The following is a 27,591-nucleotide window of genomic DNA, read 5'->3' as shown; positions in this document are numbered from 1 at the left end:
CCACATCCCTCATACTGCTGCTGCATGGAATTATATAATCCACACATTCCACTGCCGCGCTTACTCCCCGCGACCCGACACCGATTTCCTGCGGCTACCAACAACGTCCCCTCGTACCTCAAATCCGAACCGTCCGGATCGTATAATTACGACATTCTTTACCGGTCTTTTAATAACCGAACGGGCTGCCCGCCTATATGCCGTAAACCTTTGTATCTTACAGAATGTTCGTGTGGGCCGAAATAACTGAAGTCTCGAAAAATTTCCTTTGTATCGATAGGGAGACGGGGGCTTGGCCCCGGCCGCTCCATACACCAGACACGGTAGCCCATTCTCCGACCATTGTCAGGCTCGGACGTAATAAACGCGAAAAGATTTAAACGGCGGTAAGATTTTTTTTGTACGATACAAATACAAACATACACAAGGACGGTTTCGAATTTTAATGTCAAAGGAGAAACAGAGCGATTGTTGTTCAATAAGGAGTTACGCAACGCCGATATCGATACGGCGGTAAAGCTGGGAGAAAGGTTCACCGTTCATTCAACAAATATCCTGACCAACAATGTTTTTCAACAACATCTTTTATAAACACACTTAATACTAGCGTTGGGAACTTTCGACTGAAATTCACTATCGACTGTTTAGTAATTGACTACTTTTTACGATCGACTGTCTCAGTCTGTTACTTTCAGAATATTTTTGAGTTTGAGAATATTTTGAAAGAGAATCCTCCACATCTGCTATCTACAATCGTCAATTTGAAGAATCAATATTTGGTATTACATTATCAGAAAAGAGATATATTCCATTCTAATTTCAAAAAAAATATAAATATAGTACTACAACTCGAAATTCAAGACACAAATACTGACGAAGAATGTATTACATCTGAAGACATATTGATTAAAAAAAACTAGATAGAATGAAAGAAATAATTACACTAGGTACTACAACAACTTTAGAAATTAAACAGTATTTGGAAATGCCACTTATTGGACGTTTAGAAAACCCATAACATTGTTGGTAAGCTCATAAAATGATATTACTTGCATTATATCAGTTATATTTACAATTATTAACAATCGAAGGAATCGCAGCACGGCAGAAAAGCTGAACATGATTATATTTATGAATAAAGATTAAATAATATTTCCGTTCAATAATAAATGAGGCATTTATTTCACTTAAAACCGACCTGATATTTATGGTGCCTACATTTTTAGTAATGTCACGGATTTTTTTTTTCTATGATTATGATTATTATCTGAGATGTACACTTTTGGATATAAAGACCGGCTCCTTGACTGGAAAGGATATAGATTCATGGAGTCTTTCACCATCAACAACTACAAACACCAATTCACCATCAACAACTACAAAGGTTGGCAACGCCGGTGGATTGGTACCATGCAGTTCTGGAGTACAAAAGGCCATCACGACGACGTCTCGCTCTCTTTTCTTATCACCGTCCCCCTGTAACAGTACCACTTCCACAGCGCTACCGTACTTCCTTCACCTTAAGCTAATATCCTGTCCATTCTCCCATCGACCACATGTATCAATCGTAAGTTAGAATAAACAACTTTGATTCAATCAGTGTTTTTAGTTCCCGTGCAAATTTCTTCCAAAAATAGTAGTGAGTGTTCTGACAAATAATCGCCGCGGCAGCCACACATTTCGACCGACTGATCGACCCGACGAACATTCCTACATTTGTATTTTATTTGCCAAAAAATAAAAGTATTTCTTACATAGTTATGTTTAATTTTTATTTAGTATTTATGGTTATTGTACATCTTTAGTTTAAATGTTATTGTATTATCTATATTTATTATAGTATGTTATTTAAAAATAGCAATTAACATATTATCAAAATACGATAAAATATTTGGATGTCATTATTCCATTCCCTTTTACAGATCCACAGAACATTCAAATATAAAAATAATTCTACTTCATTTAAAATGAAATTATTCATTGCAATGTAATAGTTACTCGGCAATTATTTCTTTCATTTCTTTTTTAAAATTAGTACGGAAAGAAATGTGTACATCTCAGTCTTACCGTATGGTTGGAAAAAATAACACACTTAAACTAATCCAAGCATTTGTCTACGTCCCTTCCCCTCTGACAACTTACACAGGAAGAAATTCGTACATCTTCGTCTGATATCACCAATGGAAAAAAACAGTTGAACCGTGCATAGTCATTAATATTTTCACTCGCTTGTTTTTTTACTATCGACTGTTTCGACTGTTTTCAGTCGATAGTTTCCAACGCTACTTAGTACAATATTGATAAATACTAGCGTGGATATGAAGAAAGAATAATAAAAGAAAGAAATATAAAAGACAACCATCGAACTCTCAAATTAGGACATGACGTCAATCGCGGAGGTTTTTGAACAAATCGGTCATCCTAACAAACGATCGTAAAAAGTTTTAGGAGCAATTACCATTAGAACGTAATAGTTAGGTGCCGTTATTGTTGATTTTCAAATACCCTTTTGATAACGGCCATTAAAATCATTTAACTGACGCTAAATCATCGGTTACTGCACCGCGGCAAATAAATTAAAATATCTTCCGCGGCTATACGGATCGTAAATACGGCGACGGCATTCATTTCCATACGATTCCTCATAGAAAACACCATCGTCTACCCACGCCACGCCATTCGAAAAGTGAAACATACCGTTTTTTCTCCTTCCGACGACTTGGATCGCGCGTACCACTAGGAACAGCGCGGCAACGTTATTAGCTGAAATGTTAATACAGCAGAAAATGAACATCTCTTATTTATCGGCGCTTCTTACGGCTCATTATCAGCGATTGTCCATGCACGGTGTTGATGGTCTAATGGGGACCGATTACTACCATTCCCGGCCAACCACAAGACGAAACCAACGGAAATTTATCAATTATATCCAATAACTCTAAAATCTAAAATCACACCGTATCTTCCTTCTCATTTTAATCTATTAAAAAGAGATACAATATTGTCGGATGCGTCCGACCTATAAAATTCTCCTGATTGTCAAACAATTAGAGGTTATAAACAGGCAACTTTGTTTTGACTAGTGTTGGGAACTATCGACTGAAATCGATCTATCGACTGTTTAGTAATTGACTACTTTTTACTATCGACTGTTTCAGTCGTGTACTTTTAGTTAGTATTTTTGGCTCTACTAGTTTCATTCGACTGATTTTTAACGTTCCGGGTCTGTCGTCCGCGCGACCTTGACAAAAATTTGCCGAATTTAGGCTTACATAGATTTATATGTAATATATAGTTTTATGGTTTTTTTTTTGGTACCTTGCTTGTAAATAATAATATATTGTATATTAATATAGCAGCATTTTGGAACGATGATTTTCAAGATTGTTGATTAATAGAAATGGAAAATATAAGCACATATAATATTAACTGGTCCAAGCAATTATCTCCGTCCTTTCCTCTCCCACAATTTGTAAGGAAAGCGTTCGTACATCTTCGTCTGATATCTCGAACTGAAAAAAACAGTCGAACCGTGCATTTGACTGAAAATAGCAATTCCTGTTTTCAGTCGCTAGTTTTTTTTTTACTATCGACTGCTTCGGCTGTTTTGCAACTATAGACTATAGATAGATAACTTTAGGGCCTCTTGTCAGTAAAATGCGTTATAGAGGTAAGTATTGGTACTATAAAATATAAAGTTGCTGCGGATTTATACAAATATTTTTAGCGTGTTGCAGCTACACGTAATATTACTATGAACTGCGAGTAATATGTCTCAAAACGTGAAGAACAAAATAATGGTACCTTCACCAAAGAGAAATCATCCTTGCAAATCAAGATCACCTTAATATTGGTTCTATCTGGAATGAAATATATAAAATGTATGAAAAAAGTGAATACAATTTAATAGAATTATTTCAGATGAAATTGTTAATCTGGGAAACATTCTCAGAAAACTTAGATTTTTCAGAGAGAGAACTATTTCAAATTTACACTCAATTAGTACAAATTAAATGGTTGTGTCTTATACAATTTCTTTCTTTTACAGAGAAGCCGACAGAAAAATAGATACACGGTGGCTCAGAAGACAAAAAAATATGGCCACAAAGGCCTTCTTTATCCAACCTTCTTTATCGTTGCATAATTAATCCTATCGCATTGATATAGGGAATGGTAAATAATTATTGTAGTGGATATACTGGTTGAGAGGAATATGCTATGTAGGACTGTTCGGACTTGTCTACACTAACACCTTCGGTTGGGAACGCCAGACACACAGAAGAAAAAATTGACGAATGGTGGAATTGTGAACAAATATTTGATAGAAATTAACAATGTATTAATTGGCTCGAACAGTGATTCAGATAGTGAAAGTGACTGTAAGATTTGTGCATAGTTTTGTGTGTAATTGTACAAAATTTATATGTGAGTACCAATTCTTTTATAGATTACATAGCAAATGTATTAAGGGGAATACAATGATAAAATAAGCAAGCAGCAACTAAGGAAATAAAAATTAAACAATTAAGAACTAAGGTAAAGTCATCTCCTATGAATATAAATATGATATAAAATTGTTGAATAAGTAAATTAGGACGATGATGTCAGTTCACTAATTATTTTGGAAGGACTATAGTTCTCCAAAAGTAATCATAAAACTCACCAGAATTGTTATAGTAACAATGTCCAATAAACCTCGGCATCGGTAGACTTACCTAGAACAAAAATCATAATGAGAATATGCCAAATACCAATTGTTTTAATCATAATCGCTGTCTCCGTCCATTGAGTAGCCGTAGTAGCTCGAGTTTTAACCGCACATAACATTACGTGAAATGTTTCACATCATAAAAGCGTGATGTACATTCCACGATGTAAATTATATGGAAAAATCGCCGATAGCCGAGTGAATTCATGCATATCAGGAACTAGAAATAGACGTGACGAAAGTCCGCAGGAATTGTTTTCAAATATACCGACAGCCTTATCAGGCAGAAAAGCCTTATTAATATTATTTTCCTGTAAAATTCACTCCCACTGGAAATTTTTATGGTACCTAATGGATGTTACGTAATTTTCATTCTCGACAGTATTAATAAACGTTCTGAAAATTTTATTATAAAAAACATTGTATGCTTTAACAGGTCAACTGAAAAGTCACCGGCCTACCATAGTAAAATACATTTTTTCTTTGACAAAATTAGTTTTTTTTAGTCAACATAAGTCCATTCAAGGGTGATACACTGATTATAGCGATCCTCCAACTTTTTGATACCATTTTTGTAGTACGATTTGTCCTTTGCTTCAAAATAAGCCTCAGTTTCGGCGATCACCTCTTCATTCGACGAAAATGTCTTCCCAGCGAGCATTCTTTTGAGATCTGAGAACTGGAAATAGACGCTAGAGGTCAGATCTGGAGAATACAATGGATGAGGAAGCAATTCGAAGCCCAATTCATGGATTTTTTCCATCGTTTTCACTGACTTGTGACACGGTGCATTGTCTTGGTAGTCAATGAAAATTATTCCATGTGCATCCGAAAATACAGACGCCATAACCTTGCAAACGACTGTTGCGTTTTCCCACGCTTTGGAGCGGGTTCATCGTGTGCAGTCCACTCGGATAACTCTCAATTGAACTTCGGAGTAAAATTATAGAGCCATGTTTCATCCATAGTCACATATCGACGCAAAAACTCGGGTTTATTACGCTTGATCATCTTCAAACACTGCCCCAAATCATCAACTCGTTGTTTTTGGTCAAAAGTGCCAATCCTTGATGGTTGATTTTCCTGGGGCAGTGTCCAGAAGCTCGGCATCAAGCCAAGTTTTTGCCTTCAACTGTATTTTTTCCTTCAAAAAGCAATATCTTATCAACACGCGAAATTCCTCTTTATCCAGTTTTTCAGAATAACAAAAGTTGCTTCATTGAAAATGCGATAATTCACAAACCAATAATCCGACAGCTGTCAAATTTCTATAAGAATCTTTTGAGGGTTATGGCTAACTAAAAAATCTACGTAAATCGTACGTATATACCTATAACCTGCCTACATAAACACGTTCAACCTGCTGCTTTTTTGAAGTCGTATAATAAGGTAGGGTACCAGGCAATATAAATGGATCAAAATTATGAAAAACTCATAAGAATTCTTTACTGAATGTATATTTAATTTAACTTTTACTATTCCTACATTCCTCGAGTTCCATTAAGAAACTACTAAGTCGCGTTAATTGTTCGGATCGCCTCTACGATCACAAGCGATCGAAAAAAAACGGAACCCAAACGTTCGAAATATTCCCAACATTATACAAACGAGCCGTTCGGACGAATGAAAATGGCGCGATAAGACCCATCGCCCGGTATTCATAGAAATATTTTACGGATAAGGCCGAGAGATGTCGGCCACGATAGGGAGGAAACATTTTCCGAATGCCGACCGGCGAAGCTTTAAATTTTCAATCTCGGCTCAGTTATGTGTGTTCGTCGACTGCCTCGGCCATAAAATCTAAGTGGATTTTTACCAGGAATTCGGAATGTTACGATACGCCATACGAAATAAGTTCCTGGATGTTGCTTTCACGAAAAAAAAACGATATGAAACAGAAACGATCTTCTGGCGCGGCACGGAATTCCAAGATAACGGGTTTTATGTTTTCAAAAATTAGTCAGGAATCTAACGGTGATACGTCAATTATAACAGAATACTTAAGCGTCGTGAACTTTATGATAAAGCTGAACGAAAACGGATGATATCAATAAACCCAAGAAAATAAAAGATGGGTAATGACAGCCGTGAACAATCACCAAAATTATTGATGAAAATGCAATGGAAGTATCAAGGCAAACAACTGTCACAATTGGCGGTAAAAGCCTACGAAAGCTATATTCTTAGATGTGACATAAGCCCTCGATAGCATGAGCATGACGGCCTTGTTCATAAGACAAAGAAATTCTAGTAGACCGAAAAATTTTGAAGATGCGAAACGGCAAGAGTTATCGGATGAAGACTCCACCCTAACTAAAAAAAACTTGCAAAAGCCTAAGAAATGATTAGCGCCCGATTACGAGTAATAGGGAAAATCCAATAGACGGGAAGATGAAGAAGAAGAATTGGATGACAACTAAATGGAAAATCGAAAAATTGTCTGTGAAATGCTACTTCAAAAAATGAAAGGTATGACCGGATGTCATTTCTGCATCTAATAGTTTCGGCTGATGAAAAGTTGATTTATATTGAAAGCCCTAAGAGCAAAAAATCGTGGTTATCACTTCGCGAAGTTGGCCGATCGACTCCAAGACCAAATCGTTTTGATTACAAGACAATGCTCTATGTTGACAATGCTAATACTGTATGTGGTGATAACAGAGTGACCTGGTATATTAAGAACTGTTGAAATTGCTAATAGTGATCGCTACCAACAACAAGTAGTCGCTCTAAACCATGCACTGATCAATATATATATATATATATATATATATATATATATATATATATATATATATATATATATATATATATATATATATATATATATATATACATATTTAGCTGATTTGCGAGTACATCGGGATGCACTGACACTATTTCGAAGTACTTCACATAAACACGTTGAATTACACTCATTATTGGTTCTAGAGGAATATCGCGTTGTATCACTTCGTTTGAAACATAGTACGTATCATCGACAATGGCAGGCAACACTTTATTTTGGAACCGTTGTATGAAGGATATATTAGACTTGCTAGCTGTGCCCCATAGTTGGATTCCATATCACCAAATAGGCTTGAGCATAGATGTATACAATAATATCTTGTTATCTAATGATAACTTGGATTTGCGCCCGATAAGCCAATACATTTGGTAAAGTGTCCAAGTTGTTTCTATTCTTGGCTTCTTCCAAGTTAGGCGTCGGTCTAGGTGCTTACCAAGATATTTAGCATCCGCTGCTTGCGGGAGTTGACAATTATTGATACAGACTAGTATTACTGTTGGATTGAGAGATTGATATTAAATTTATTTTTCTTTTGTTGAAACCAACGGTTAAGCCATAGAAAATCCCAACGTTTGAGTGATCAAGTCAGGGCGTGCGTTGAATCGAAAGCACGGAACGCCCTAATAAAGGATATGGCTCAGACCGCATACTTACATGACTGGCGGCCGGCCATCTATAGCAGTTCACGTTGACGATGGCTTGAGCTTTTGCAATAATAGCGACGGAATACTAAGAGGTGGTACTATTTGTTAACAATGTGACACAACTCGACTATGAAAGCGACGTTGAATAAATAAGTATGAGGAATTACCAATAGGTTTGTACTATTGCTATGTTGTTATTAAATCAATATGAGTTTGGTTATCGGTCGTAATATTTTCGGTACGGTACCCGAATTAGTTGATGATATTGTTATCTATTTATATATATATATATATATATATATATATATATATATATATATATATATATATATATATATATATATATATATATATATATATATATATATATATATTATAATTAATAAGTGATTGCGGAGAAAGAACGTCATAAGGAACTATCAGTTCGTACTCCCTCTCGACCTTCACTATCACACAAACATATACAAGCTCTTCGGTATTTCATCACATGGTAAATTCGTAAAATGAGTAATCAATAAATCCACACTACACAATATTTTTACAAAATAGAAGGTCGGAATTCCTTAATTACCATTATTAATTGTATACATAATTTGAAAGAAGATATGTCGTTAATTTGCCATGTATTATTACCCATTAATTGACCTTGTCTGCAAAAACCATTTATATACATTTTTCCAACGCTAATAACACGAAACAATCGGTAATCTTGTTCCATAACTAGAAACAAATGAGATACACCGACCTGATATTTAGTGAGTCTATTTTCGTTTTTATTTTGCGTGGCACATTTTAATGGCTGTTTGTTTGGTCGGATCCCTGGTCAATTATTTGGTTTGCCGTTGACGCAGTCACATTGTTTGAGACAGGTCTGTGAGGAATTTCTACGTTTCTCCACATGTGTACACTGAGCGCGATAATTAACGTCGGATTGTTTATCAGCAACGTTCGAAATAATTTTTTTCACACGTGAGAAATTAAAACTGGTTCTGTTTTAATGGATATTCGACTGTCCGACTAAAATATGTCGATCCGCTTGTTATTAGTCTTAAATATAACAAACCTAACCTAATAAGGCAATTAATTAATAATACTTTTTTTTATTATTTACTTAACATATTGTTATTATCATAGAGAGAAAAAACCTAATACCAACACACCAGTTTGGGTTTATTAACAAACACTCAACAATTGACCAGGTCCACAGAACAACAGATGTTATTGAAAAAGCCTACGAAATTAAAAATGTATGCTCAGCTATATTCTTAGATCTAGCACAAGCCGTCGATAAGATTTAGCATGAAGGTTTTATTCGTAAACTACAGAAAATGTTACCAAAACAACACACCGAACTATTAAAATCGTACATTACAACCAGAATGTTTGGAGTCAAACATGAAGAAGCTTACTCTACAATAAAAGAAGCTAAAGCAAGTGTACCACAAGGAAGTGTACTGGGACCAATGCTTTATCTACTCTACACTTGTGATATACCACAAATGGAGAATATTACGATGGCTACATTTGTTGATGATACTGCGATTATAGCTGTCGGAGACAATAGTGAAGAAGCCTCACGAAAATTACAACAGGCAAGTGACAATATAAATAATTGGACACAAGCTTGGAAAATAAAAATTAATGAAAGAAAATCTGTGCATGTGCAGTTCACCTACAATCAGACCGTACAAGCATCAATAACATTAAATAATACTATCATTCCATATAGCAACAACGCTAAATATTTCGGAATGAATCTTGATGCAAAACTTCGCTGAAAGGAACATATAAAGAAGAAAAGAAAAGAATTGAAATATAGAAAAATGTACTGACCAATTGGAAAAAAATCACAATTATCAGTACATATTAAATTGCTATTATATAAGCAAATATTGAAACCTATATGGACATTCCATTATGGAGAGGTTCCGCAAAGAGTAACATAAACAAAATACAAATTTTTCAGAACGAAGTCCTGAAAGGTATTGTGGGCGCACCCAAATACTATAGGACTGATTACGTACATCGAGACCTTCAGATACCCACAGTCAGTCAAGAAATCAAGAGAATTGCAAGGGGGCATGAGGAAACCCTCCATTCTCATGAGAATATTGAAGTATTGCAGTTTTTGGATACCACCAAAAGAATTAAACCACCTGATCCTGTGTAGTGTTGTGTAGTGTAGTTTTATTTCACCAGAGACTGAGATAGGGCCGATGAGTCCTCCTACTAACCTACGATTTGTCTTTACAATAACTTAAATCTAGGTATATATCTAGGAGGACGCATCGGCCTTATGTTAATCTCTGATGTTCTGCAATCTCTTCACATCTCTAATCTCCACAAAAGATCAAATGGTTTGATTCTTTTGAGCCTGTGTATGTTTTGTTCTAGTGTAATTTAAAAGTCGTGTTACTTCGATATTGACATGATAATGGAGTCTGTTCACGTCTCATTGCGATTCTCTCTTTTCTCTCAATTCTTTCTTTTTATTTTACGCCCTAGGTTTAAAATTAGCCCTACAATAGTATGTAGTACCAATACCTCTATACAGTACCAATATATCTCAATAAATGCCCTTTTAAAGTGTTTTTTTTAATTAATTACATCTTACATAAGATTAATCTTAATTTACTATTAATCTATTACCATTGTTCTATTGTAGTTGTATTAATACACAAGCAAGATGAGTAGTTAAGAGAGTCATTAATAATAATCAATATGTATTTCCCAAATTAAAATAGAATTAAACTACTTAAGCTAAAGTTAAGAATATATTTATACACTATATAAATTCGTGTAATTTGGTTCGCTTCAATCTTTTGATTTCCTCCGTGTTGTCCAATAGCTAGGTTGTTGCCACATCGCTGTGATTTAGCAACCTTATTTCACCTTTTAAAGCGAAATCTTGGACCACTTCGTATATCCATTTGATTTCGAGGTCATCGTCTTGAACTTTTTCTATAGCCTTAGAGAGATACATCTTTTGCCATGATAATTGTGTCGTCGGAAAATGTTCCAAGGACTGCTTCTTTTGTTGTTGGGATATCAACAGTATAGAGCAGATACAGGAGTGGTCTCAAGACACTACCCTGTGGAACTCCAGCCGAAATAGGTTTAAGTGTTGAGAATGCCCCTTAGCGCGAGACTCTAAATTTTCTTCCGAAAAGATATGATTCCAACAGTCGACAGTAATCCCACAATAGCGATTTACTCATTTTGTATATTAATTCAGTCAAAAGCTTGCGATACATCCAGGAATATTGCAGGAGAGAAAATGAAAAAAAATATACAAAATACTAACATTTATTTCATAAATTCGATAAATAAGGAAGTCAGTTCTTCATTTAACATAAACTGTAAATAGTAAAAACAAGAAAAAAGTTTTTAATTCATATATTTTTCGAATTTCATATCGAAATTAGTAATTACGACCTCTACTATTTCACAATGAGAGTTTGCTACGCTGAAGTATTTCAAGGTAAATCCCTGTGGGTTTCATACTTATTAAACATCGTGGAATGTTGTTTGTTTACCGACCGAATACGATTTACTCGTAATAATCACAAGAAGAAAAAAACACGCACACACACGGCAAAAAAGAACGGAAAAAGGAGGTGATGGTGGGTGTTTCTTTTAAGCGGCGTGTGTATTGGTTTGATTGTAATCGCGCAAAGCGCGGATACATTAATCCACAACATCTCCGGATTTGGCGTATATAGAGCTGAAATTACTTATTTTTTATCGTGATTATTAGATTTAATGTCGAATATATTAAGCAGGTAAACAGGTTCAGGAGATAAATAAAAATGGTAAAATTTTGGAAATAACACATTTTATTTAAAAAAGTATTGAATAAAACGAAATAATAAAAATATAATTAATATATGTCCGGCTATTCTATTTTTTTAAAAACATCATATTACACATTATCATTATTTTTTATAAATAAAAATACACAAATATGATAAATAATTGATTTAATGTTGAAACTATATATAAGGATGGAAATAAACATCGAAATTTTTTTGAAACAACACATTTTATTTAAAAAAATTATTGAATAATATGAAATAATAAAAATAATTTCTATATGCTTTTATGTTTTTACAAAAACAGCATATTTGAATAAATTTACATATTTTAATAATTAACAGCAACTCCAACAACCATATAAATAATATAAGTAATAAACATTACCATAAAAAAGACCAAAATCGTTTAGATCAAACAGTCAATATAGTTATAACCAAACGAAAAAGCCATCACGATATATGAAAGCAGTAAAATTTTCGCAAAAATCTCCAAATATTACCACTACTATTCTTGATTATCATTGTAGCATTGTACACTATTCTTATATTTTAGCAAAATGCTGTCTAATTTCTTCGTCTCTGATTCTCTGAATTTCACATTCTTCAACTATTATTATCATTATCATCAGTTATTACAGTTTTTGCTACTATTCTTGATGGACAAACCTCATTAATAAAAAGAATGGACGACAAGGAGAATTAGGAAAGACAATATAGTTTCATATATATATATAGTTTATTCTATGTAGGACAGAGTGTATGCGCCAAATCCGGAGATGTTGTGAAGCAATGTACCCTCGCAAAGCGACGCACCGCATATTTCTGGTGTTATCTCATTTGCTATGTGTTAACCGGCCACTAATTTCGTTTCTTAGAACGCGCCCCGTGATGTGGGCTGTTGCACGTGACGTGTTTCGTCACTTTTTCTTCGAGTTTTCGAGAATGAGACCGTGTTTTTGCGTTATTCTTGATGGTTTCGAACGATTCCGGCGATACGCGACGTCTCTGACTAATTTCACGATTCATTCGGTTTTCCGCGAACGCATTCCTCGTAGGAATTTGTAGTACGTCTGAATAACGAGCTTATAACGTAAGCAAGATCAGGTGTCATGGAATTATTCAGGAATTTAAATTATTCGTTTCACCTTGTCATCATTGCTGGATCAAGATAAGACAGATCTTATCATATTAGTTCGCCAAGATTTTAAAATATAATTTTCTTGATACATTTTGTTTAAGTTAATTACATCTTGCAATAGATATGCTTAGTACACTCTTAATTTACAAAATAATGAATTACGACTATTCTGTTGCACTTGCATCCTTATGTATTTCCAATATTAAAACTAAACTAATGTATTTAACAAGTTCGTGTGGTTTGGTTAGCTTCAATCTTCTGATTTCCTGCATGTTGTCCAGTAGCTAGCTTACATGTTACTGTGATATAACGACCTTATACCATGTTTCAAGCCGAAATCTTGCATCCCTTCTTATATTCATTTGATTTTAAGGTCATCTTGTAGCTCTTCGTTGGTTACGTACCGATAAGAACTTTGTTTGGCCTATATATTTGTACCCGATAAGTCCAAATTGGCTTTATAATTGACTGATAAACCAATCTCTTTGATTTTAGGTCAAGTTGAGAGTATCTTCCGACAGTTGCTTGACTTGAGTCTAATCTGCTCAGCTTTCGTCGAACATGATGTTTCCAATTAACCTACCATCAAGATGTATGCCAAGATATGTAGCTGATTGAGGAACCGGGAATCCGATCAAGCGATGATCCTATGAAGTGTTGAGAAAACACTTCTTCTGTAACCATCTTGAATTTTTTTCTTATACGTTAGCAATGACAAGAAAATATTAACATGTTGGGTAATTAATAATTTAATATTATTGTAACTAAAAATTCTAGATTTTTGGTAAATGAAGCTTAAAAAGTATTTATTGATTTAGTCGTTTTTTTGATGCTATCTATCATCAACTAGGATCATTTTGTTAACTGTCAAATATTTTTCAATAATAAATTTGTTCTTTCAAAAACAATGGTTGTTCAAGCATTGAAAATCATACACATCTGAAGTCAGTCAGGAAAAAGATGTAAAATTTCATAAAAACGCTTTTGAAATGGCTATATAAAACCAATCTAAAATCAATTGTCTAGCCACTACTATGTCACAGATATGATATACATCATATAACAGAAATCATTTAACCGAAAATTTTAACACAAAAACATCGTTTTACGACGATAATATTGAACAAAGCTATAGCTCAGTAATAAAAGATTGGTACATGGAACCTGGAAGCCTTTTTCTGCCTTCCTTATAAGTAAAGATATCAAAATTAACATGTTTTCAACAAATCTATTATATTTTCCAAACCATGGACCTCCTTTTTTTGAATTTTTATCATTGGGATAGAAAATATATACATTTGGATATTTTTGCGCCAATTTCTCTGTTTTCAAATTATGCTTTAACAAATAAATTAACAATATCGACCTAATTATCGGAAATAAATTAATTTTTCTAAATCCATGAGTCCTATTTCATTGAATGAACACATATTAGTCTAAATAATAAAAGTCAAACTTCAAAAAAAAACCACTGTTGCAGAAAAGAATATTGCTCGATGGTACAAGTATTTATGTATAGGTATAATGTGTGATATTGTTTTCTCTGCCTTCTTTATGAGTAAATATATGAAAATTAACATGTTTTCAATAAATCGATTATATTTTCCAAACCATGGACCTCCATTTTTTGAATTTTTATCATTGTGATAGAAAATATATACATTTGGATATTTTTGCGCCAATTTCTCTGTTTTCAAATTATGCTTTAACAAATAAATTAACAATATCGACCTAATTATCGGAAATAAATTAATTTTTCTAAATCCATGAGTCCTATTTTATTGAATGAACATATACTAGTCTAAATAATAAAAGTCAAACTTCAAAAAAAATCACTGATGCAGAAAAAAATATTGCTCGATGGTACAAGTATTTATGCATAGGTATAATGTGTGATATTGAATCATTGTGTGTTTATTTGAGCACAGAGAAGTTCCATGTTAGAATGACCACGTCCGCATTCCACAGCATAAATTATAAACACGGAAATACATAATTATTCATGTACTATGTACTGTTTCATGCTTAATAGGTAAAGACATAAAGAATATTGTTTATTTAAAACGTTAAAATACTAATAAACGAACGCGTCGAATAAAAATAATGAAACATTCGAAGGATGTTCCTACATTTTATACAAATCTATCCAGAGTTTGTACATACATGATGATATATTGATATACGCTTGTAGTTGACTACGTACAAAGTACAAACCCATTAAAGAATATTGCTCTTTATTTTGACCTTGATCTTTATCGAATATAACAACAATGCATGACAAACAAAAACAACAATTCTTATAATAATAGATTATCTCGTTGTATGCAACAGTTTAAGTTAATCAATGTCGGATATACTCTGGAGGAATTCGTTCAAATACAAGCATAATTGAGATTATGGTTGTTTGCATCAATTTTGACCATTTTTTTCCAATATTAATCGAAATATTTTCCATGTCTGGATATGGTAACGCTTCACAACTCTTGCAGCTTGTCATCCAAGAGCATTTGGTGTTTTTTTTACAACAACAGGTTGTTTGTTGAGTATAATTGATATTGGTGGGCATCTACAGTGACAATTTCATTCAGATTTAGAGGCTCGTAAAACTCTACACCCTGCTGTCTCACTATATACACAGCAAGACTTTTTATATGAATGAATTTTATGTCATGGATATCCCGCTTCGGATATGTATGACTCTCCTGGGCTAACCCATGCCTTTTTTGGCGTTGGTATTATTGGAGTAGCTCCACTTTTCATCGCCAGTGCTAGGAACCATTTTGTTTCATATAATAACATTCCCTTCTCATTTTCTTTAATTGAAACACAAAATACTACCTCACATGTATTTAAAATATGAAATACAGCATTTTAACTATTTTTATTTAAGATATAAAATACAAAAGCCAGTCTATTAATCAGCAAATTTCACAGCTACGCGCTAATTTTTACCTTAATTTTACAAAGGTAATATAATTATTTAAAACGCTTGGCTGTAAAATCTATCAAGCTAGCTTAGAATAAATGCGCATAAGCCGTTCTTATAGACAAACGAGATTGGGTTCAAGATGAAGTTTTTATGTTCAACCAAGTTAATTTCATACAAGTCTGTTTCTGTCATTTACTAAATAGGTCGACAATATAACTTTTATGTAACTTATGTACCTTTATTAAAGGTACAATAAAGAAAGCCTTAATATTTTACAATAAACAGTTTTGTTTACGAAACCGTTATTTTCTGTAAGAAGTCACCTACTAAAAAGATCGCTAAATGTATTTGTTCAAATGTATCTTGACGCCATAAGTACTTGAAATACTAAATATAAAATACATTAGATAAAGAAGAAGAAATAAATTTCGAAAAAAAATTATTAAGAAAGAAGATAAAGAACTAATTGTAATACAAAATATGTATTCGTATTTTTAATTACATCAATATTTTGTTATATCAGAGTCACAATAAACCAAAAGTCAAAATTGATGCGGCAACGTTGCGACATTCTAGCGCTAGTAGTGGCTATTAAGAGTTATTGTGGTCTAAAAGTCTAAATATTTGCTGTTTTCCAAACTAGGACAACAAAACATCTTTATCATCAACAAGATGCTTGTTGACGCTATGAGAATGCAAAAGGAAAGCCTTCTTTCTGTCCATTCTTATTCTTCCTAGCACTATTCTACCTCTACGTCGTAATATATATATATATATATATATATATTCTTCAAATGCATGTATAATTTTGTAAAAAAGTACTTGAAATACATTAGATAAAGAAGAAGAAATAAATTTCGAAAAAAAATTATTAAGAAAGAAGATAAAGAAGTAATTGTAATACAAAATATGTATTCGTATTTTTAATTACATCAATATTTTGTTATATCAGAGTCACAATAAACCAAAAGTCAAAATTGATGCGGCAACATTGCGACATTCTAGCGCTAGTAGTGGCTATTAAGAGTTATTGTGGTCTAAAAGTCTAAATATTTGCTGTTTTCCAAACTAGGACAACAAAACATCTTTATCATCAACAAGATGCTTGTTGACGCTATGAGAATGCAAAAGGAAAGCCTTCTTTCTGTCCCTCCTTATTCTTCCTAGCACTATTCTACATCTACGTCGTAATTAAAAATTACAAGTAATTTAAACACAACCCAACCCTGAATATACGTAATGACACAATAAGCTTAAATGATCGAAAAGTTCAAGTTCTGTGATGAAAAAGAATTCTCTTACATACATCAGATATATAATCCGTCATTTTCTTTTCAATCTCACTGAAAACCGTCAAAAACACTGATTTATTGTACTTCAAATATAATGAATGAACCAATAAAGTTAATATTATATAATTTGGAGCAAAAAAACAGGAGATTTGGTAGCGTCAGAGCAAAAAAGGGCCAACTTAACAGACGTCCGTATGACCATTCAAGAATTCGTTGATTTTGGAAAATAATTTATACTATTTCCGGCGGATGCCGTCTTGAACGAGGAAACTTTCTCGATGACTTACCCAAAACCGACCGTCGTCGGTTCGAATCATTAAAATCCGACGAAAACACGTCAATTGTGAAATATAGACACACACACCGTCCATTGGAATTCCTTCCCCTATACGAGCAGAATCGCTCGTAACTTAATTGATACGAAACTAGCTCGCGTTTCACATTACATCCGAATTATCGTGGTGAGTTCAACGACATCATAAGTGCCGGGAGTCATTAAAGCCTCGATGTTCTTATGTTTGGTTCGGAGTTTATGATTTAAATAAAATTTTATGGTCGGTACTGGGATCTGGTGTGGAATCTGAGGCAAAAAGATTGGTTATTTGACGATGAACTCATCAGAAATCGGTATTGCGTTGACAAGCGCATAATAAAGATCATAAAAATGAGTAGATAAAAGAAACCGAACGCCAAAAAGTGACGTAGGGCACTATATAAATCTTATTGGTCACCATATAGGAAATAAATAGTGACCAAACAAAGCTTTCAAATTATTAACAGCTTTTTGTTAATGATTATGAAATGAAAGTGGTTATTTATTTGAATTTTTAATGAGTTATTGTAGTCTAAAAGTCTAAATCTTTATTGTTTATCTAAGTAGGATAACAAAACATCTTTATCATCAACAAGATGCTTGTTGACGTTACGAGAATGCAAAAGGAAAGTCTTCTTTCTGTCCCTTCTTATTCTTCCTAACACTATTTTTTCTTGGCATCAATAGTCACAATGGTTCCTTATTGGCTGGTGGATATTTTCGTATGTCAAAGCAATTCCTGAAAGTATTCCTTCCATTATTCTAGTTAAAAAGAGATACTGTCTGATGCGTCCAAACATATAACAATAGTCAATTTACTAATTGACTTAAACTGTGATTCTGATAGTTAAAGTGGCCATTTTGGTTGGAATGTATGGGAAGAGAATGGATACTAACTGTTTCATAGATGATATAGCAAATGCATTAGGGGGAATGCAGTGATTAAATCACAATATACACAGAGGTAGTAACGGAAGAAAATAAGGAGAAATATACTGAAATCAAAATTACTTGACAAGAAAATATGTGATGAATGGAAACAAAATACCTGGATATACAATTGTTAATAGATAAATCAGGTCTCCAGAGCATTATTTTTGTTTCATTATTTTATTTACATCACTATTTTGTTATATCAGAGTCACAATAAACCAAAAGTCAAAATTGATGCGGCAACATTGCGACATTCTAGCGCTATTAGTGGCTATTCCTGGAGAATCATAACCGATATTCGTTAAACTTCGGCAGTTTTCGCCTGATTTTGCGAGGTTGTCATTTACAAGTAATCGAGAGGTAGAATCCAGTGAACTACAGCGGCCATTTTAGATTTGACCCTGCTTGTAGGTTAGGTTACGAGCTCTGCTTTGTAATGTCAAGAATTTTGTTGTTTATAGTTTATTTGCTCTTGTACTGTTCACATTTTGATTATGAATGGTAGGCAATAATGGATAAATCCTCGATTTATAAATGTTGTCGAAAAAGCTATTATAACACTTTTAATTTGAACAGACATATGAAGATTTCCCATCCATTCAATATTTATTTTAATTTTGTAAATACTCTTCATGTATACAAACAATTTACAACAACTATATATAACTTTGGTTTGTTAATGTAATGTTTATGTATTGATAAATAATTATTATAATTATATATTATATTCTTCAAGTGCACGTATAATTTGCAATAACTGGCAACGTTGTAAATTTTAACCCTTATGCGCAAGCCATGATTCTCCGGAATTAGACTCTTGTCGTGACGCGAGTTCACTGTTATTTTAGGAGAACTATAATGAATGAACCAATAAAGTTAATATTATATAATTTGGAGCTAAAAAACAGGAGATTTGGTAGCGTCAGAGCAAAAAAGGGCCAACTTAACAGACGTCCGTATGACATTCAAGAATTCGTTGATTTTGGAAAATAATTTATACTATTTCCGGCGGATGTCGTCTTGAACGAGGAAACTTTCTCGAAGTATACAAACAATTCACAACAACTATATGTAACTTTGGTTTGTTAATGTAATGTTTATGTATTGATAAATAATTATTATAATTATATATTATATTCTTCAAGTGCACGTATAATTTGCAGTAACTGGCAACGTTGTAAATTTTAATCCTTGTGCGCAAGCCATGATTCTCCGGAATTAGACTCTTGTCGTGACGCGAGTTCACTGTTATTTTAGGAGAACTATAATGAATGAACCAATAAAGTTAATATTATATAATTTGGAACAAAAACACAGGAGATTTGGTAGCGTCAGAGCAAAAAAGGGCCAACTTAACAGACGTCCGTATGGCATTCAAGAATTCGTTGATTTTGGAAAATAATTTATACTATTTCCGGCGGATGCCGTCTTGAATGAGGAAATTTTCTCGAAATATACAAACAATTCACAACAACTATATGTAACTTTGGTTTGTTAATGTAATGTTTATGTATTGATAAATAATTATTATAATTATATATTATATTCTTCAAGTGCACGTATAATTTGCAATAACTGGCAACGTTGTAAATTTCAATCCTTGTGCGCAAGCCATGATTCTCCGGAATTAGACTCTTGTCGTGACGCGAGTTCACTGTTATTTTAGGAGAACTAATAATATAACGTATCAATATCAATTAAAAAGAGGTTATACGATTTTTAAATTAACAAAAAAAGAACGACTGAACGATAAAAAAACACCAAACAACCGTCATCGATGCACCATTGTTACACGTTGATGCATTTCTCATCTCCGTTCGATCCGGAGCGGAATATCTCGGTGCGCCACGCTATTTTGTTACAGTCTAATGGCCACGGAATGCGGTTTAAATATAATTATTTACGTATATGCCGAGAACTTTTTGCCATTAACGTGATTTCATTAGTTTTCAGCATATTTTTGTGCCGTCTCGGTCAGACGCGGGCGCTCCGTCTCTCTCCGGCGCGTCGTCCAAGGCGCGCCGCGATCGGACCGGCCACCGGTCCATTGATGACGGTGGTGTAGCGTAATTTGCGGTTTCAAAAAATACTCGAGCGCTTTTTTAGCGCACAGTTTTCGTACGTCCCGTTAAACAGTCCGTTTTTTAACGTATTTGACATTGGGATTTTTTTTCGGAAACTCTTTTTCTTGCTAAAACACTAATAGCCAATAGACCATCTGGTTTCTTGTCGACTACACCTGTAAATATTGTAAAATTATCGTTGGTTTTCTTAAAGAATATACAACTTCGTCCAGAATATTCGGTTTTTAGATTTTATTTGTTCCATTGTTACTGATCATTGCAGACTAACCTACAAATTGCTGCGAACATATCAATACATGAACATCAACAATATGTTTAATGTACTGCCTTATCGCAATTTGTAAATTCGTTTTAGAATCAGACAATATTTTGCTTCTCATGTTATTCAAGTTAAAAAGAGACATAATGCTGTCTGATAAGTTCGAACGTGTCACCTAACCAGCCCACCAAAGTCGTAAGGTTGTCAAACGTATGCAAAATTCTTTAAAACGATAGTGATAAGAGATTATAAACCGGCAAACGTTGTTTTAATGCTTTGGCTTGTTTTGATACATTTCAAATAGCTGCTTATTATTACTGTGATAAAAAAATTCCGAACCCAGACAGAATAGATTGCCTCTCTAAATAAAATCTCAAATAATATCTCTGAAATATCTTAAAAAATTAAAAATACACTTGTACAATACAAATGTACTTGTACACACTAATACAGCTTGATGTTAATATTTCATTGCAGATATTTCTTGTACTTCATGTTGGAAACAGGAATGGTTAATAACACCTTCAATTTGGATGAACTCAATCAGCCACATTGAAGAATAAATTGGCAAATGATGGAATAATGAGGTGATAAAAACTAATTTTATCAAGAAAGACGTACATATATATTAACAGAACAAACTAAGGAGAATTTTACACCGTGGAATAAGGGTCTACAAAATACAAAGAAATATAATCCCAGATGTTGAACACGGGCGGGGTGCCAGCAGCGCCAACTAGAACCCGATAACGAATAGCTGGCGGCAACCCCGAGACGTTTATCTGGGATGTTATTGAAGGGTATTGCGATTCATTCAGTGCTCAACCCTCGTTTGGTTTAGACGTGCCAACATCGACTGTCCGAGCCTCGTCAACAGGTAACACCGCTGCCATCCGTTTTATTATTTGTATTTTTCACATTTTTATATAGCCAATAAATAACAGTCACATAATGTAAACACCACTGTTTCATTTCGTTTTACGTCGATTCACCGAGCCACATCATTTACCCTATACTGACAAACTTGTGACTATCTGATTAACTATTTTTTGACTATTATATATTTGACTCTTAACTACTTGTGATACTTTACCACAATTGTCAACTAATTTTAAGCGATTTACACATAATAATCTATTCTTCAATCCTTCTTCCCTTCTATATACCCTCGAAAGACTATTTTTCCCTCCTACTCCTATATATTCTCATAGCTTTTCAATCACAAGAAGCCTTCTAAGATTGAAAACAATTTAACACACATAAAGTGTTCCAAGAATGGATATTCATGAAGGTAAAAATTCATAGAGAGAAAAACCTTATACCATATATTCTTAGATGTAGCACAAGCCTTCGGTAAGGTTTGACACGAAGGCCTTGTTCATAAACTACAGAAAATGTTACCAAAACAACACACCGAACTATTAAAATCGTATATTACAACCAGAATGTTTCGAGTTAAACAAGAAAAAGCTTACTCTACAATAAAAGAAGCTAAAGCAGGTGTACCACAAGGAAGTGTATTGGGACCAATGCTTTATCTGCTCTACACTTGTGATATACCACAAATGGAGAATATTACGATGGTTACATTTGCTGATGATACTGCGATTATAGCTGTCAGAGACAATAGTAAAGAAGCATCGCGAAAATTACAACAGGCAAGTGACAATATAAATAATTGGACACTAGCTTGGAAAATAAGAAATAATGAAAGTAAATCTGTACATGCACAGTTCACCTATAAACAGACCGCACAAGCTCCATTAACATTAAATAATACTATCATTCCATATAGTAACAACGCTAAATATCTCGGAATGAATCTTGATACAAAACTTCGCTGGAATATATAAAGAAGAAAAGAAAAGAACTGGAATTGAAATATAGGAAAATGTACTGGCTAATTGGAAAAAATCATAATTATCAGGACATAATAAATTGCTATTATATAAGCAAATACTGAAACCTATATGGACATTCAATTATGGGGATGTTCTGCAAAGAGTAACAAAAACAAAATACAATTTTTTCAGAACAAAGTCCTGGGAGGTATTGTGGGCGCACCCAAATACTATAGGACTGATTACCTACATCGAGACCTTCAGATACCCACAGTCAGTCAAGAAATCAAGAGAATTGCAAGGGGGCATGAGGAAACACCCCATTCTCATGAGAATATTGAAGTATTGCAGTTTTTGGATACCACCAAAAGAATCAAACCATCTGATCCTGTATAGTGTTGTGTAGTGAGGTGCGTATAACAAAAAATACAGCAGTGACATGTATAAACATTATTTCACCAGAGACTGAGATAGGGCCGATGGGTCCTCCTAGTTATATACCTAGATTTAAGTTATCATAAAGACAAATTGTAGGTTAGACGAAAACGACTAGTAACAATGTAATAATTAAATAATAAAAAAATTAAGGTTAATATATGGTATAATACAATATGAACAATGAAGAGTCTACATTTACTGTACTAACGATGCCAAACATTTAAATAAAATGGTAAAAAAGAGACGATCATGCTAATCCACCGACTCAACCGCGCAATATTCTGTCATACTACCGCGAATCCATTTTTGTTTCTGAATATTGGAAAAAATTGTGCGAAGGTTATTGTAACCGTAATTGTTTCAATGTCTATTATTTTTGTTTGAAATAGCTTTGCCAACATAGGCGTACCAATAATGTATGTTTTTGTTAAAATAACTACTGAAATTAACACATTAAAACGGCTGAAATCGTTTAGACTAGATGGCGCTAGGTCTACTTGACAATATACGGTAAGTTAACGATAAATTTTAACATATTTTTAATATAAAATCAGGACCTTCTCTCGAAATCAACCAAAAAAATTGATAAATCAAGAGACCAGAGTTCGATGAATAGATCAATGGAGGTTTACATCTGTTGGAAGTAAAACCTATATCCTATTATTATTAGTTACGTATGGTTTGAGATTCATTCAAAAATAAGTTTTTTTGAATTACCATTTTTTATTGCCCTTAGTGTTTCAATAATCCCACCAGTGAGTAATAAGAATTTCTTGCGATAATGATTATATACAAGACGTGTCACTTCAATGAATGAATATTGATCTCTCCAATAAGTAAAGGCAAGCACACTTGAATGCATTCGCTCTTTCTAACTTTGAAATATGGGTTCTAGAGTGATATCACGCAGTACCACTCTATTAGAAACGTAGTATGGAGCACTGGCTATAGCACATAGCACTTTGGTTTGGCATCACTGGATGATAATTATATTAGATTTGCTAGAGGTACCCTACAATTGGACTTGTATCAATATCAATAGCAGTATCTTGTTGTCTAAAGATAACTTAGATTTGCATCCAACAAACTAACTGATTTGGTTTAATTTAAGTTCAAGTTGTTTTCATTTAGCAAGCATGTGCTTCTTCCAAGTTAACAGATATTTAGCATCCTGTGCAGGGGGAATTGGCAATTGTTAATATTAACTGCTGTGCATATCATCACTAAAGCCAATGTTTCACTAGCTTTAATACGACAAGCTTTCAGCCACAGTTGTGTTATATTAAGTCATACGTGGAATCTTCTCGATACAATTATTGAGTGAACTGGTAAGATTGGAAGCAATAAAACAAGAATTCCTACTACCAAAATCCCAATGTGTCCACTAAAAATCTGACATATTCAAAGAGTTTACAGAATAATAACACATAATAAACAATAAAAACTAGCATATGTTACTCCATCTATTGTAGATCCCTTAAAATACATTCACAATACCAGTACGAAGTTCTGCAGTATATTCTACGATGATACAAATCTCAACTTAATCCACACATTCAAAGAGAGCCTTCAATCAATGAAAGCTGTAAAGAGGACTTGAATAGACTTCTTTGAATAGAACTAGACACTTGTCTGATGGCCACTTATAGTCCAAACATAATACCGCCTGATTATTACTTGTCACAAGAGAAGCCAGCGACGAAATACTGTCAATAACAATAGAGCATACGTATTTGATAAAAACACAATTTATTGACAAACCTTTAATGAAATAATCTAAAAAGAATTGGTACGACACTGTGCTTCGACAATTCGCGTTACATCATTTCGCATTTTTCAAAAATAAAAACCATTCTATCGGGGATCAAAGAGTAAAGGATAATTGCTGGGCAATTATTGAATTCCGCAAAAAAAAGTAGGATGTGTGTCATTGAAATAATTGTGGTATGCTAATAAGCGATTACAGAACAAGTACGAATTCGTGTCTATTTATGACAAACACGATACATTTACAATGAGTATGCTATGAGTATTGCTACACATTTCGTTTTTGATAAGGTCAGAATAATTTTACACGTACTATTAGCTAACGTGTTCAAACCGAATGATATAGAATCAATCAATATCAGAAATTGACAACCTCAATCCAAAAAAGGCTCCTGGAATATCATCTGGGTTATTGAAAGAGCAGCCTCGAAAAGCAATAATCATGTCAATCGTAAAATCAATTTTGACTTATGGGGTGCAAATATGGGATTGTACTAAAGCATCAAACCAATCAAGTTCTACGATTAATCACCAAATGATTATTGCTACGTAACCGAAGAGTTGCACGATGACCTCGAAATCAAATGAATATACGAAGTTATCCAAGATTTTGCCTTAAAACATGAAATAAGGTTGCTAAATCTCAACAATGTGGAAGTAATACAGCTACTGGGCGAAAAGCAGGAAATCAGAAGATTGAAGCAAATCAAACCACACGAACTTGTTTAGTGTATAAGTGCCATCTTACATAAAAAATGCAGAAATTGAAACCTAGAAATTCTACCTCATGAGTGGTGTAGAAAAGAAAATGAACTAAAACTCAGAGTTGATGCGGCAACATTGCGATGTTTCGACGTCACAAATATCCATGACGCATTACCAAAAAAAACTTTGAATCGACTCTAGAGATAATTTAACCTATATGTTCCATGGTGAATATGTTATATTGTCTATCCCCTGTATATTTTACCAGTTCTTCTCAGGGAATGTCTCAAAAATACAATGTACTGACGAGCAAAAGAAATCGCCACACTATAAGTATATCACCATCGATATCAGAGATAGTACGAAAAGAAAAAAAACACAGTCGACTGACTGACTGATAGAGAGTTGAAAATGGCAGGCCTTGACTTGAAGCAAACGCGAGAACGGTTGCACGACAAAACAAAAATGTAACAGGGTCAGATACCAGTTCAACGATCTCCAACCAAATGAGATGCATCGCGGAATTCGAGCGCTAGCGATGGTGCTTTCAGTACTTGATGAGGAAAACCAGGCCCGTCCACGATAAAAATGATGGAGAAGGATCCGACATCATTGGGTACGATTTTTTTTTCGTATATATATGTGACTCAAATTGAAGAATTAGTGAAGCCCTATGATTGTTGAGACATATGAAACTGGAACACATAACGTATTTTCATATTTCAATACTGTAACAGGTCAATCGAATAGTCCCCGCTCTGACACATAGATGGCGCAACTAGAATTAAATCCATATGTTTTTTAGTTAGCCCTAACCCTCAAAAGATGCGTCTATAAATTTGACAGCTGTCGGATCGTTAGTTTGTGAATTATAGCATTTTGAGTGAAGCAATATTTGTTAATGTGAAAAAAATGGACAAAAAGGAATTTCGCGTGTTGATAAAATATTGCTTTTTGAAGGGAAAAAATACAGTTCAACCAAAAACTTGACTTGATGTCGAGTTTCCGGACACTGCCCCAGGAAAATCAACCATCAAGGATTGGTATGCTAAGTTTAGACGTGGCGAGATGAGCACCGAAGACGGTGAACGCAGTGGACTCCCAAAAGAGGTTGTTATTGACGAAAACATTTAAAAAATCAACAAAATGATTTTGAATGATCTTAAATTGAAACTGAATGAAATAGCAAACAGTCTAAGAATAATATCAACTGAGTATGAGAAAGCTCTGTTCAAAGTGAGTGCCGCGCGAGCTCAGATGTAACAATGGATGAAACATGGCTCCATCATTTCACTCCAAAGTCCAATCGACAGTCATCCGAGCACACGAAGAAACCGCTCTAAAGCGTGGGAAAACGCTCGGCTAGAATAATTTTCATTGACTATCTTGAAAAAGGAAGGACCATCAACAGCGACTATTACATAGAGTTATTGGACCGTTTGAAGGGCGAAATCGCCGAAAAACGGCCGCATTTGAAGGAAAAGAAAGTGCCGCTTCACCAAGATAATGCACCGTGTCACAAGTCAGTGAAAACGATGTCAAAAAATCATTAGTTGGGCTTCGAACTGCTATCTCATCCACCGTATTCTCCAGATCTGTCCCTTCTTTATTAATGCAACCATAATGGAACAGTAATAATAAATTAATTTGTAAATTAAGATTATACTGCGCATGTATAATATAAGAAGTAATGTCTAATATAAGAATAAGAAGAAATTACGATATTCGCAACAAGACATGAAGGAAAACTGCACAACTATGCTAACAACTAACTATTGCCACTCTTGCATAGCAAAATCAATCCGTTTGATATAATAAAAAATATTGTTCTAACCTTAAATATAGTATTGATGAAACAACTGCTTACAACAGCGTGGCGGTGACAACATTTAAAATAAAAGAAAGCATAAATGGTCTAACACAATGCTTCATGAATA

General features: G+C 33.9%; 1 protein-coding gene and 1 long non-coding RNA gene across 4 annotated transcripts in view; both read right to left on the bottom strand.

Annotated features, from left to right (window-relative positions):
* The window catches only part of ex (FERM domain containing expanded), a 90,476-nt gene that overhangs the window by 51,996 nt on the left and 10,889 nt on the right, over window positions 1-27,591 (bottom strand). Inside the window, exon 2 of one of the 3 annotated variants that reach the window (XM_076409077.1) lies at window positions 4,664-4,715. The exons of the other annotated variants lie outside the window; for them this stretch is intronic. The gene's annotated coding sequence lies outside the window, so the exon portion shown is untranslated. The remainder of the gene's footprint in view (window positions 1-4,663; window positions 4,716-27,591) is intronic. 3 annotated transcript variants of the gene reach the window in all.
* On the bottom strand, window positions 2,420-2,901 carry LOC143199339 (uncharacterized). The gene is made up of 2 exons (XR_013006412.1): window positions 2,819-2,901; window positions 2,420-2,763 (listed from the first exon to the last, which is right to left on the bottom strand). It is a non-coding gene; the product is annotated as an uncharacterized LOC143199339 (long non-coding RNA).

Source organism: Rhynchophorus ferrugineus, unplaced genomic scaffold, assembly GCF_030347505.1.
Source record: "Rhynchophorus ferrugineus isolate W39M unplaced genomic scaffold, kcgeb_rfMv2 rfM7, whole genome shotgun sequence".
Lineage (NCBI taxonomy): Eukaryota > Metazoa > Arthropoda > Insecta > Coleoptera > Curculionidae > Rhynchophorus > Rhynchophorus ferrugineus.
This window is presented reverse-complemented; position numbering and strand designations above follow the sequence as displayed.